This window comes from Suricata suricatta, chromosome 15 (assembly GCF_006229205.1).
Source record: "Suricata suricatta isolate VVHF042 chromosome 15, meerkat_22Aug2017_6uvM2_HiC, whole genome shotgun sequence".
Taxonomy (NCBI): domain Eukaryota; kingdom Metazoa; phylum Chordata; class Mammalia; order Carnivora; family Herpestidae; genus Suricata; species Suricata suricatta.
The window spans coordinates 8,553,899-8,566,798 of NC_043714.1; the positions used below are offsets into that span (position 1 = coordinate 8,553,899).

Consider the following 12,900-nt stretch of genomic DNA (forward strand, 5'->3'; position numbering starts at 1 on the left):
ATAAAAGTGTTCTGGAGATGAATGGTGGTGATGGCTGCCTGACAGTGCAAATGTGCTTTGAACCACTGGAGACCTCCCAGAGAGGCATGTCCAATGTCCATGTTCATCGGGACATGAACTTGGGGCCAGGACACCTGGGTTCCAATCTCATATCCACCAGTTATAAACTGTGGAATCGTACACAAGATATGGAACATGTCTGTGCCTCATTTTGTTCATCTGCACACAACCTACTAACAGCAGATGCCTTGGAAGGCTGCTCTGCGTTTTCGATGAGTTCATATTTGTCAAGTGTTTGGAGCAGTGCCTGGCATATAGTAAGTGCTCCCCGAGTGTTTGTTAATATGTAAGTTCCACAGTCCTTCCAATCTTTCCCTTCCCTCCTTTCCCTCTTCATTCTTTCTGTGCTATGCCCAGCGTGCTTCTCTTATGTTCTCTCTGGCAATCAATCACATCATTTAAATGGAGAATCCTAGAGGCATCTGGGTGGTTTAGTTGGCTGAGGGTCTGACTCTTGATTTTGGCTCAAGTCATGATCCCATGGGATTGAGCCCACGTTGGACTCCATGCTGAGAGCGTAGCCTGCTTGAGATTCTCTCTCCCTCCCTCTGCCCCTCTCCCTCACTTGCACGTTCTGTCCCTCTCAAATAAAATTAAAAAATAATAACATACAATAAACGTAGAACCCTAAAACTCACTCTCTAATTTTCCCGTTGTATCACTTTAATTGTCCACTTGGTCTACCAATTCTGACTCCTAATGCAACCCATCCAACCACCGTTCTCTCACCTCAGTGTGAGCTATCGCTCCGTCTGTCCTCAGATCTCAACTGCCTGTTGTCATCATCCTCACTGCCCCAATAATTACACCTTTAGAAAAATAATATTTACCATTTTTCAATGAGTATGCCTTGGGACACCACGCTATGGAACTGGAATTGTTTATGAAATGCACTTGGAATTCATTGAATGGCTCAGCAAGGAGTGACATGAGCTGATGTATGCTTTAAAAATTCATTCATAGGTGGTGTGTGGAGAATGGGTTTAAGGAGCCAAGAGGAGACAGACCAGCGGAAAGCCTTTGCAGTGACTAAATGAGGGACAGTGGCCGTGGAAATGGAGAGAAGTAGACAGATGACTTCAAAGTGAAATACTAACGTAGGGGCAAAGTTGTACAAATAAATGTTTCATGACTGATTGATTAAAGAAGGCTCGTGAAATTTTATGCAAACACAGTTTCCCTGGACACAGAACATGTCAATGGGAATAATTTTCATATCCTCTTATTGTGTTAAATATGCCCCTCCAATTACCTCATTTAACGCATTTCTTCACCATCTCCTCCCTACCTGCTGCATTTGTGAGACAAACGTGTTCCAAAGAATGCTGGAAAAAGCCAAGCCAGATTGAATTTGAGAGAAAATTCACTGCAAAGATACAGTGCATGCTGGGATCTGGAAAGACACCTGCAAAAAATCCGCTTGAAAAACATGTACTGTTCTCACTCCTTCTCTCCCATGCCTGTGTGGTGCTGACCTTTTTGCACTCATATACTGTCATGCTGGGATCATTGTCTGTTAGTCATCTATCCCCTTGTCTCTTGAGATTTCATCTAAAGTGAGAAAACCTATCTTGGAACAATCAAGTATTAAGTTGTTTTCCCCAGAGTCTTTACATGATAATAATGGGCATAATTTTCAGTGAATCATGATTCCCCCCACTTCTTTCTTCCTATATTTTCTCCATGTCATTTCACCTATTCCTGTTCCCCCATCTCCAAACAACCTCCATGTTCCAGTATGGTGCAGTAGATTTGGCGATACCTCAGGATTCTATTTTTGATTCATCTAGAAATGCTTTGCTTTTTTATTCAGTCAGTGTTGATGTATTAAGCCCCCTACTGTAAGAATCACTGCGAAAAACTGTTTTCTTGGGTGCCAGGGTGGCTCAGTTGGTTAAGCTTCCTACTTCGGCTCAGGTCATGATCTCATGGTTTGTGAGTTTAAGCCCCGAGTCAGGCTCTGTGCTGACAGCTCAGAGCCTGGAGACTGCTTCAGATTCTGTGTCTCCCTCTCTCTCTGCCTCTCCTCTGGTCACACACTGTCTCTCTCCCTCTCTCTCTCTCTCTCTCTCTCTTTCTCTCTCTCTCTCTCTCTCAGAAATAAACAAACATTAAAAATTTTTTTAAAAAAGCATCTCTGTTTTCTAAGACCACAATTTCTACTTCCATGTAGCATTAGGCTACTATTATGAAAAGGCCCCAATGAGAAGACAAGTGCCACAGAGCAGGTACACACACTTCCTTCCGAGCCTGCAGTGAGGTAAGACTTGTGTGGGTTGGCTCTTCATGGTGGGTGAGCTGAGCCTTGAGGAACTGGGGCATACAGAGATGAGAGCTATCTGGAGGAAATGAATAGGAGATGTAATGGGCGTGGGAGAATTTGAACCAACCCCTTTTAGCCTACTGAGTCTCCTGGGCCTAGGAAAAGCCCTATTTCCATCATTAGCTTTCTGCCCAGGTTCTCGGCCCTGGCCGCCTGAGAGGAACTGGAGTACAGAAAGTTATACAGGCAGGGTGGTCACTCGGATAGGAGCACTCACCTCCTTCTCAGTCCTGCAGCCTCTGTGAACATCCTATCAAGAATTTCCATCAGTTCTCATTCCCCCTCATGCTCTATGAACATCTGAAACAGTGCTGCCAAGAGGATGTTAAAACACGTAAATGGTGATGCCAAAGTAAACTTTCAGGAGCCCTCTTGCTCAGTAAACACAGTCTGGCATTTCAAATGGTGGCACATCTTACTTTCGTGAAGACAATCTCTGCTGGACAGGATTCACTAAAACTATGTAGCGGGGAGGGCTGTGCTGTCCATGTTTGTGGGTTCCATTTGTTAAGGGCAGGGGAGACCTGAAGATGGAGCTGAAACAAGAACAGAGGCACATGTTGAAGAGCAAGGACCCCATCGAGAATCCTTTACTAAGAATAAGGAACTCTTTATCAACACTTCATTAAGAATAAGAAATTATTGGGGTGCCTGGGTGGTTCAATCAGTTATGCAGCCAACTTCTGGTTTCAGCTGCCCACCATTGTTGGGAAATAGGATGAACTGTCCTTATACGACCTCTGTCCTCAGCACTGTCCTTGTGCATGAATTGTCCTTATTGGACCTCTGTTCCCAGAACACTGGGAACATGGGACTTCATGTGCAGGATAGAGCCTTCCTGGTCTTCAGCCACGTGGGTCAGGAAGCCATGGCACTGGCCATACACCCATGCACATTTGCAAGCTGTTCCTGTTCTGCCCGCTCTGTATCTGTATCTATTATTCTGGTTAAACATTTCCTGCTAACTAAACATTTACTATGTTCTAAGAAGGGTATAAAATAAAATGCTGTTCCTAATAAAGTTTGCCATTAGCCCTCAGCTCTTGGTCCGTTTCCATCTCTTTTGGGGACATCCATGGTGTACAGTCTCTGCGGGACCATTCACGATTCCACTGAGTAGCATCCCTTTTTCACATTCCCATTTGCGGGGTTTGGGAATGTCCCTCTTCCCATCAGCCATCAGCCTTTGGGAAAGTCATTGTGTCTCACTCGTGGGCTCCACAGGACTCCTCCTCATGAAGGAGAACCTACCATACATCATGGCCTCAGAGTTCATGGGTTCGAGCCCCAGGTCGGGCTCTGTGCCGATACAGCAGATCCTGCTTGGGATTCTCTCTCTCCCTCTCTTTGTGTCTCTGATCCCTCACCTCAAAAAAAATACTAACTAAAAAATAAAAAATAAATAAAGAATTATTAAGAATAAAGAACTCTTAATCATGAATTAAGCATTGGTTGGGGAAATTTTATTTTCTTTGGCTTGACCCCCTGAGTAAATGCTGCATCTATTTTCACTTCTCTTGAAAATTGTATGAGCGTGCTTTTCATAATCATGTTTGTTTTACCTGCAACAGTAGAGGAAAACCACATTCAGGCTTTTGAACCACCCACAAAATGAGATGCAGGATTCATTTACACATTTAGTAATTCATTGCTGAATTTATTCCTACATGTGTACCATGGTGACCCTTCAGGATGAAAGATTAATAAGTGATCCCAAGGTGGTCCTCTGCACTGCCTTACAAAATAAAACAGCAGTGGAGAGATCCACATTCAATGCCTTCCTTGCTTTACCCCAATGACTGACACTGGCCTTCCATCCTTCCAGAAAGTTGCCTCTTATTCTTACAAAGGTACCCCCTAAATGGTAACCTTTGCATTGTGACCTTTGCATTTAGCTCATTAGAAGTCTAGGAGGCAGGAAGAGTAGGCTTTGCCTCTTAGACAAAGAGTAAGTGCTAAACTTCACATCCATTTCTCCAACCCTACAACTTCTTTGCTCTCGATTTAGCTAACACATGTCACAGCTCAGATGTTCAGTAAATATGTGTTAAATGAATAAGTGGATCAATGTTTAAAATAAAAGAATGGCATATTTCCATGCCCTGTTAAATGTCTTTAAAGTCTTAGAGAGGACGATCAGAGTTTAATTCATGATTCCTTTAGACATACCCTTTTATCTCTTCATCTAAATGTTTTCAGTAAATATTGATTTTTTTGGCATAGTTTTGCAAAACTGCCTTTAATTCTCTAAGGATTGGTCATCTCTGCTCTGTTGCCCTGTTTTACTAAATTTGTGACCTTGGACAAATCCCTGAAAGCCTGTGGATCTTAGTTTTCTCATCTGTCTGTGAATGAAGTTATTGTTCATCAGGGCAGACCCCTGGGGACAGTTTCAATAATCCGGCAGTTGAAGAGAATCTATGGCCTTGTTTGATTTCAAGATTTTCAGAGAAAATTGCAATTTATCTGCCAAGTTTTCAAAGCCAACCATTCAGTATCTTTCTTTTCCTTTTCAACTTTCAAACTCTTTTAAAATCAGCAGAAGAATTCTTGATAATTCAGTTTGTTTTCACAGAAGTTCACCTGGGTGGAATAATTGGCCTTGAGGGGAGACTAATGCTTGGTTTTTGCTGACCGGCGCAATGGGCTTCTGGGTCTGAGAACAGTCAGGTGCAGTGACTTTAATGGGTCATGAAAAGACCATAAATTCTTTGCAGAATGGCCACATCTGTGTTTTAGAAATGCAGTGTTAAAATTTTTTTTCATTAAAAATTTAACACAAATTATAATCACTTATATATATTTCTGTATCTAAAATTTTTATTTTCAGACATTATGAATAAAGGTTTAACTGGGCAAGATTTCTCATCTTTTGTCCATATAGTTTAAGATATATGTGGGGTTTCCCCACAAAATCTTAATTTCATGAGTGTGGTTGAAAATATTCAGTTCACTGTCAGGTCACCTGTGACCTTATCATTCATAGTGATTGACATGTCTTTCTCCCCAACACGCTGTGAATGTCTTCAGGAAGAGGACCATAAATTCTTTGCAGGAATGGCCACATCTGTGTTTTAGAACTGCCGTGGGTTTTTTAGTTTTCTTCATTAAAAAATCTTATTAAAATGTACAGACATTTTTATATATTTTTGTATTTAAAATTATTCTTTGCAGGCATTGGGAATAAAGGTTTCACTGGGCAATGCTTTCCATCTTTTGTCTATATAGTTTAAAATATATGTGGTTTTCTCCCCCAAAAGTTTAGCTTTATGAGTATGGCTGAATGACATTCCGTTCAGTCAAGTCCCCTGTGACGTTACTGTGCGTGTCTGGTGACGTGCCCATCGCTCCAGTACATTGAATATCTCAGGCACAAACACCATGTGCTCTTCATTACTTTGTCCCTTGAAACTACCGGACAAAGCAGGCACAGAGTAGATGTTAAAATGAAAACAGACTCATAAATTTGGCAGCAGAGATAGGAGCTTTGGAGAAATCTTCACAGGGATTTTCGAAGCCGAATAAGTAAGAAAATAAGATAAAAAAAATACATACATTTTGAGAAATTAGTATTATAAAGAATCTTTGTCTCACGAGATTAAAGCACCTAGGTGAGTGGGAGGCCTTTTCTGCAGCACGGAAGGCTGTTTCTCGCACCAGCTTGGAATGGCCTCATTTCCCAGGGCAGTGGTGGTATTGGTGGTCCTCAGCCATTAACCAGAAGTCATGTTAATCCCAAATCTGTCTCGTTTATAGCCAGGGTACTTATCACCACAGAGCTAAACAATTAATACAGATATGCAAAGTATTAAAGGGACCACATGTGTCTCTCTCTGTCAGATGAGCTATAGATTGGATTAGCCATACAACTAGAAAAGTGGCTTTATCTGGGCACGTGTGTGGAAGTGTTTTTAATTAATGTGCATTACTGTACATTATTTGGAGAGTCTGGCAGGTAAGATCAGGTAGCACAGAGCCAGCCCCACCCCAGTGAAAGCCAGGATCGCTGTGGGAGGCTGTGCAATGGATTCCTGCATCAGGTGACAGCCTGGCGTTTTGGGTGGCTTCTCATAGCCGCCCTTGGAGATGCAGCCTATTGACTGGGAGCGACACAGCCACGCTGGCAGACGGTAAACCTCGTGGCAGCACAGAGAACCTAGCTTGGGCATGAAGATTTGGTCACCGTAATCAAATAACATTTTCTCTTTAAAGTGATGCAGTTTATGGGGCGTCTTGGTGGCTCAGTTGGTTCAGCATCCAACTTTGGCTCAAGTCATGGTCTTGTGGTTCGTGGGTTTGAGTCCCGCGTTGGGCTCTGTGCTGACCTGATCTTACCTGCCAGACTGAAGCCTGCTTTGGATTCGGTGTCTCCCTCTCTCTCTACCCCTCCCATGCTCACACATTCTCTCTCAAAAATAAACATTTTAAAGAAAGATTTAAAAAATGAAATAAAGTGATGCAGTTTACTCCTCTTTTCCTGGAATAATTATTTAATAGCATGCCCTCTCTTACTACGAAAAGCATTCTAATTTGCATAATACATCATATGGTCTGTTTAACTACAGGGTCAGATTTTTCTGTCTGCGGCATTTTTCAGGCTCCCCAAGGTTGGATCCAAAAATGAATAATTCCCATCTCCCGGGCAGGTAAGTAACCCCAGCTAAGCCAAGCGGAGTTTCTTCCAGAAATTTCCATTTTGAAGAGCCCCAGCTGATAAAAGCGGCTCCCTGAGGAGCACTTCTGTAGCCGGAGCACCAGCTTTCAGGAGCCCGGGGTGCAGAATTGCATCATGGAAAGGTGGTGACTAACAGTAGCTGTAGGGACCAGTGTAGCACAAACATGGCGGGCGTTCCTCTTCACGCTAGTGCTGCAAGAAGGTACACATGTTTTTGATAGCTTAGCTACAGAGATAATCCTCCAGGCTTCCCCACAATTCTATGGGCTATTCAGGATCTTTTAGTAAACATTTTTTTTTTTTTAACACTTAGCCAGTCGGTCAGTTTTTATTGCTTCCCACTTAGGAGCTGGGGTGATATACTAGCAAATTTGAAATTTTGAATTCATGGGGTATCTCAACTGGACATTTTGACCATAAGATGCACATGTAAAAGGAACATTTTGTGTCTTGAATTGCTTGAGAGCAAGTGTCTTTCAAAGAACAATGTCCTGCCTAAAAATAAGGCCGCTCACCTGCTGCAAAGGTGACCTAGATTATGTACAGGATAGATATATCCAAAGCGATGGGTGATCCTTTTTAAGATGATATTGAGGTCAAGTGATAAACTTCCTCCTTGTATGTCAAAGGGCAGGAAAGATGTTTGGGTATCAAGTCTGGCATACGACCTGTTCAGAGACACTAGCATTCTATAAAGCCCATTGTGACGGCCAACCAGGTGGCCTCACTTTCAATAAGGTGACCTGCAAAGTGTTTAATTAGCTTTCTTCCTGCTGCCAACTGTCTCACTTGGATGTACTCACTACAGGAGCTAAGCAGCGGCAGGTGGAAAAGGTGAGCTGAAATCCGCTACGACGCTCTCTAGAAGACGTTCCTTAAACATCTCATGTACCATTCAACGGCCAGCAGAGGCGCCCCATCGTAGGGTGGTGCGATGTGCCATTTTGGAAATAATCTTTGTGTTCAGAGCAAGAATTCCAGATAGACTGTCGAGCAAAACGATTTTCCGAGGTGCTTACTAGTTGTCAGTTTCAGTGAACACAAATCTGCATTTATTTGGGCAAAATCTTTCAAACTATCATTCCATTCTTTGCTGTGCTGTGACACTTTTCTTGGACTATCATGTGTAAGGGAGCTTAGCACACTGAATAATAAAGGTGTGAAGGCCAACAAAATGCCTTAGAAAGAACTTGCTAGACTAGAAGTATAGCGACATCCCTAGTAACAGCCCGCTCGGGGGCTCCTGTGGGATGCTTGGAAGGGTCCTGTGTTGTTGGCCTTGAGACACACACTCACAACTGAACCAGGCCTCTCAGCCCCACGGACGCAACTGTCATTGCCTCCCCGGAATCATGTCCTGAGGGTGTGGACAGATTCACAAGCATAAATACGCAAGTGTACGTGTACGTGTTTCTGCTTAGTGACTGACAAGCTCTTCAGTATACTGTGACCTAAAAACACCATAGCTGTCAAGGAGATTGAAAATGTTAGCCAGGACTGTTCATAATTTCCATGATGATAATGAACATCTAAAAGCACTTATTTTCCTCTACATTTAGTCACAAATAGCTCGTACATTGAGATAGACTGTGGTCAATGGTGGGAAAAAGCTTTCTGAACTCACACAAAGTTGGCTAACCTGTCTTTTTCATCTTTTTCCTTTTTCCCCTTCCCCACTCTGTTCATCGCCCTATGCTTATTTTTATTGTCACCATCCTCACCTGTTTTGAGTATCACTATTAAAAAGAATTCTTTATACTATTTAAAAGTTACAGGATCCACAAGTGTGCAACTGGAAAAATTACCTTTTTTTTAGCAGATAATAGTTACTGAGCAAGCTCTGTCTAAATGCCAGGGAATGTACGTTAATTCATAACATTTTTGCTTCACTCTTATGACAATCTTTTAGGCAGGTGCTGTTTTTAACATGCCCATAGGACACCAGAGCCTGAAGAAGTTAATCGACTTTCCAATGAAGGAAATGGTGTAGCCACAAGTTAAGGAACACTCATATGGCATCCAGCACGATGGCAGAAAACTCAGTCAGTTCTCAATTAACAGTTAATGAATTCTGTGCCACTAACCATAAAGTCAGAGCGCTGGAGGACATTTTTGGAAATAATCTAGACCTTTCCCCATCTAGCCTATCTGCTGCATCTTGAAAGTTTAAAAATGTCACACTCACAGGAAATACCTCCTGTTGTTTTTGATAAGGGAAAATACCTTCTCTTTACTGTTCCTGAGCTAACTTGTATAAGAGTTCTCTTTCCCTTTCAGATAGAAAAGGAATAAATTGAAAAATGATTTCTACTTAGAAATATACATGCAGCCCAAACTATCCAGAACTCTTCTTTAAGTGTTGGATTTAATTTTATGGATTTATGAATTTTTAAGCTTTAGTTTTAGAAAAACTGTAGAAAGTTAAGGGGAAAAGTAAATTCTTTTTCCCTGAGTGATTGTAGGACTATACCGAGGGAAAAAATTCTCCCGCTTAATATTTAATTTCAAGTGCATTTAACTGGTTTTGTAAAACCCTAGTACATTGCTCCTGCTCTATCCTGGTACATTTGGGAGCCCTAACAGCAAATGCTTTAAACAATGGAGCTTTTCTCTTTCAGGATTTTCCTTCTGAGTAGGGGATTTCAGCTGTTAAAGAAGACCATTTCGCGCTCCCTGACATTCACGTCTCCCTGAGGAGTCTTTTTACATTTCTGTACAACTAGAAATGTCTAGAAGTCTTCTAAAAAATTTCCTTAGTGTTTATTTATTTTTGAGAGAGAGAGAAAGACAGAATATGAGCAGGGGAGGGTCAGAGAGAGAGGGAGACAGAGAATCAGAAGCAGGCTCCAGGCTCTGAGCTGTCAGCACAGAGCCCGATGCAGGGCTTGAACCCATGAACTCTGAGATCATGACCTGAGCTGAAGTCTGATGCTTAACTGACTGAGCCACCCAGGTGCCCCTAGAAGTCTTTCTCAAAGTGACTAATCCCTGTGTACTAAGTTATATAGTTGTTGATTCCCCCCTACTTACATTCTGAAATAGAACTTCTTTCTTTCTGTTGCTTTCATTTATTTTTTATTTTTTATTCTTGGAAATGACGAGAATAGGTAAATGCCAGACTGAAAAGGAGTTATAAGAGTGGATCTGGGGTTTAGAAAAAGTTGCAGCTGGTGGTTAGAGATTTTTCTGGAATTGACATTTTTATAGTACAGTCAGGTCTTTCAGGTGAAATAGAGGCTCTGAGAAAAACCGCACCATGTCAGAGCTATTTTTGGTCATTTGCCGTCTGTGGGCTCTGTCTCTTTCCAGGTGCCTCCTTCTGCTTACTTCAAATAGAAGAGGACAAGATTCAGGACACAGGGGAAACTTCCCAATCCTATGTTTGCCTAATGTGCTTTTTCTGCAAAGCTGGAATATATTCTTATAAGGAACAAGGTGTCCTGTCCTTGTGCTTTAATAAAAACATCTTTTTCTGCTGGAAAAAAAAAAAACAACAAGTGTTCAAATTAAATTCAATCATTCCTGTCAACAGTCACTAGCTTAATCATGCTCTAAGGATGAAAAAAAAAATGTCCCTGAGTCTTTTGCATAAACCATGGAGGTATATTTCTTGTAGTAGAAACACGATAAACACTTTCTTTGTAATAAACAGAACACCCACAGTATAGTGAGAGGAAGAGAACACATAATTCATCAAAACTGTTATGCTCTGTAATAAATAACTGAAAACTTTCATAGTTTTAAGTCTTATTTCTTTTTCTTACCTGAATAGGATTTTTTTTTCTAATGAGAAAATGTCTTTGCTAAAAACAAAATGCTTATGCTTAGAACCTTACCCTGAAAATAGCTTTCAACTTTTGTTTCTACTATTCAAACATTGGAGAAGATACCATATCAATCTTAAATTTCACTGATTCTTTTCTGACAGTAGAGTCTTTCTTTAGAAGATACTTATTAATGAAATCCACATAACTTCATTTTCCTGAGATTGTATTTATTCACTAGGGGCTAATGTTTTTCCAGAAGCTTCCAGCACTTTTTCCTGGTCATTTGACTATAAATCCACTGCTAAATCAGAAGCTTCTTTTAATTCAAAAGCAAAAACACCAAAGTTGTTTTAATGAATTTTGCTCAGATATGAAATTTCCTTCTTAATCTCATAAACACATAATGAGGAAGAGAAAGTTGTTCTGTGAGTTGATTTCCATCTGTGGAACTTGAATGCTTTTTTTCACCATAAATTAAGATTCACCAGATTTCTGATTCAAATTACTATAATGAGGAAATATGATCTCACATAATTTAAGACAAGAATTGTGTGCCCAGGTAATTTTCTTTGAATTAACAGTTACTTGAGGTGTGGAGGAGTTAACATAATATGGAAGGCTTGAAAATCTTCTCAGAATTAGGCTAAAGAATTAACAAATACTATTTTACACGAGAGAAAACCTCAAGACACACAGATTAGCACAAGATACAAAGACCTTTACTCGTGTTTCTCCTGCTTTTACCACTTCTCAGATTATTACACTCTTAAGGTGTTAACCAGCTAGATTGACTGTCACATTTCTATAGATGATAGATTTACTGTGGTTGTTTTTATTAATGACTCTGTCACATATTCTCACCTCCTTACTGCACTTGTGAGTAATGGCATACACTGTGTAGTCAAGTGATTACCCCTAATAAATGGAATTCTTCCATTCATTCTAATAGTGGCAGGGCTACAGTTTGATATTAGCTCTTTCCAGAATGTCTTCTTGGCAATGGAATTATTTTTTCTGAACTAGAAAACGTTACCAGTGAGTAATGATAAATGTCCACTTGATTTGCAATCCCAATTAATCTATCTTAATTAAAATTTAATATGGAAGTTATTGAGTTTCTCCAATGTGGCAAAATGTGTGCCGAATGCAAGGGAAGTCGAGATGAATAAAATATAAATCTTGTCCTTTCGGCAATCATAAGTAGGGAACATAAAGATTAGTTTTATATGATGATCTCAGAAACCATTAAAATTGAGTTTAAGATTCTGTGTACATCAGTGTCTTTGCATTAAGATGTTACTGTAATGCGGCACTTTAGTGGAATAACTGACTAATCTCACCGTGAATGTAACATGTGGGTCCCCTGGATCAAAATATTAACCTAGGAGTCCCACATTCCTCCAGAATGCCAAAGAAACAAGTGAACTGGGCATAAAGGTTATCTTCTAAATCCACATAGTTTGGTGTGGAAATAGCAGATATGAATTTCCCTGCAGTAATTTATCCCAAAATTAAAATCCAGTCTACAATGAGATCATCAAGGGACAATGCAATATAGTGGGAAGTATGGTTCTTTAATAGTCAGATAGTTGGATCTGAATCAGGGAGAAATGAAACCAGGAAAATTCCTTGTCCTTGTTTGTGAAACAATACTCAGAGTGTATATATTTCCACCTCCCTATTTTGAAAAATAACATAGCTGCTTACTCCAAAATTATCTGCCTGTAGAAGGTAAGACAGTGAACCAACTAAACAACTTACTTACTAAGATTAATAACTGGGGGCCCCTGGGTGGCTCAGTAGTTTGAGTGTCGACTTCCAGCTCAGGTCAGGATCTCACAGCTCCTGAGTTCAAAGCCCAAGTGAGGCCCTGTGCTGACAGCTCAGACCTGGAGCCTGCTTCAAATTCTGTGTCTCTCTCTCTCTCTGCCACTGTCCCACTTGCACTCCATCTCAAAATAAACAAACAAAAAAAATTTTTTTAAAGATTAATAACTTATTCATTGAGATTTTCTTCAACATCCTAGCTTTACTGGGCACACTGACTTTTTTTGGATTAATTGAGCATCTGGGGA

The 12,900-nt window shown here is 40.7% G+C and overlaps 2 long non-coding RNA genes across 2 annotated transcripts in view; one reads left to right on the forward strand and one right to left on the reverse strand.

The window, feature by feature from the left end:
• Positions 1–2,649: 2,649 nt before the first annotated feature.
• LOC115279181 lies at positions 2,650–7,635 on the reverse strand. Its single transcript, XR_003903267.1, has 3 exons — positions 7,574–7,635; positions 2,803–2,919; positions 2,650–2,694 (listed from the first exon to the last, which is right to left on the reverse strand). It is a non-coding gene; the product is annotated as an uncharacterized LOC115279181 (long non-coding RNA).
• Positions 7,636–7,840: 205 nt separating this feature from the next.
• Positions 7,841–12,900, forward strand: part of LOC115279478 — a 54,738-nt gene continuing 49,678 nt past the window's right edge. Inside the window, exon 1 of the long non-coding RNA XR_003903461.1 lies at positions 7,841–7,892. This is a non-coding gene — a long non-coding RNA (uncharacterized LOC115279478). The remainder of the gene's footprint in view (positions 7,893–12,900) is intronic.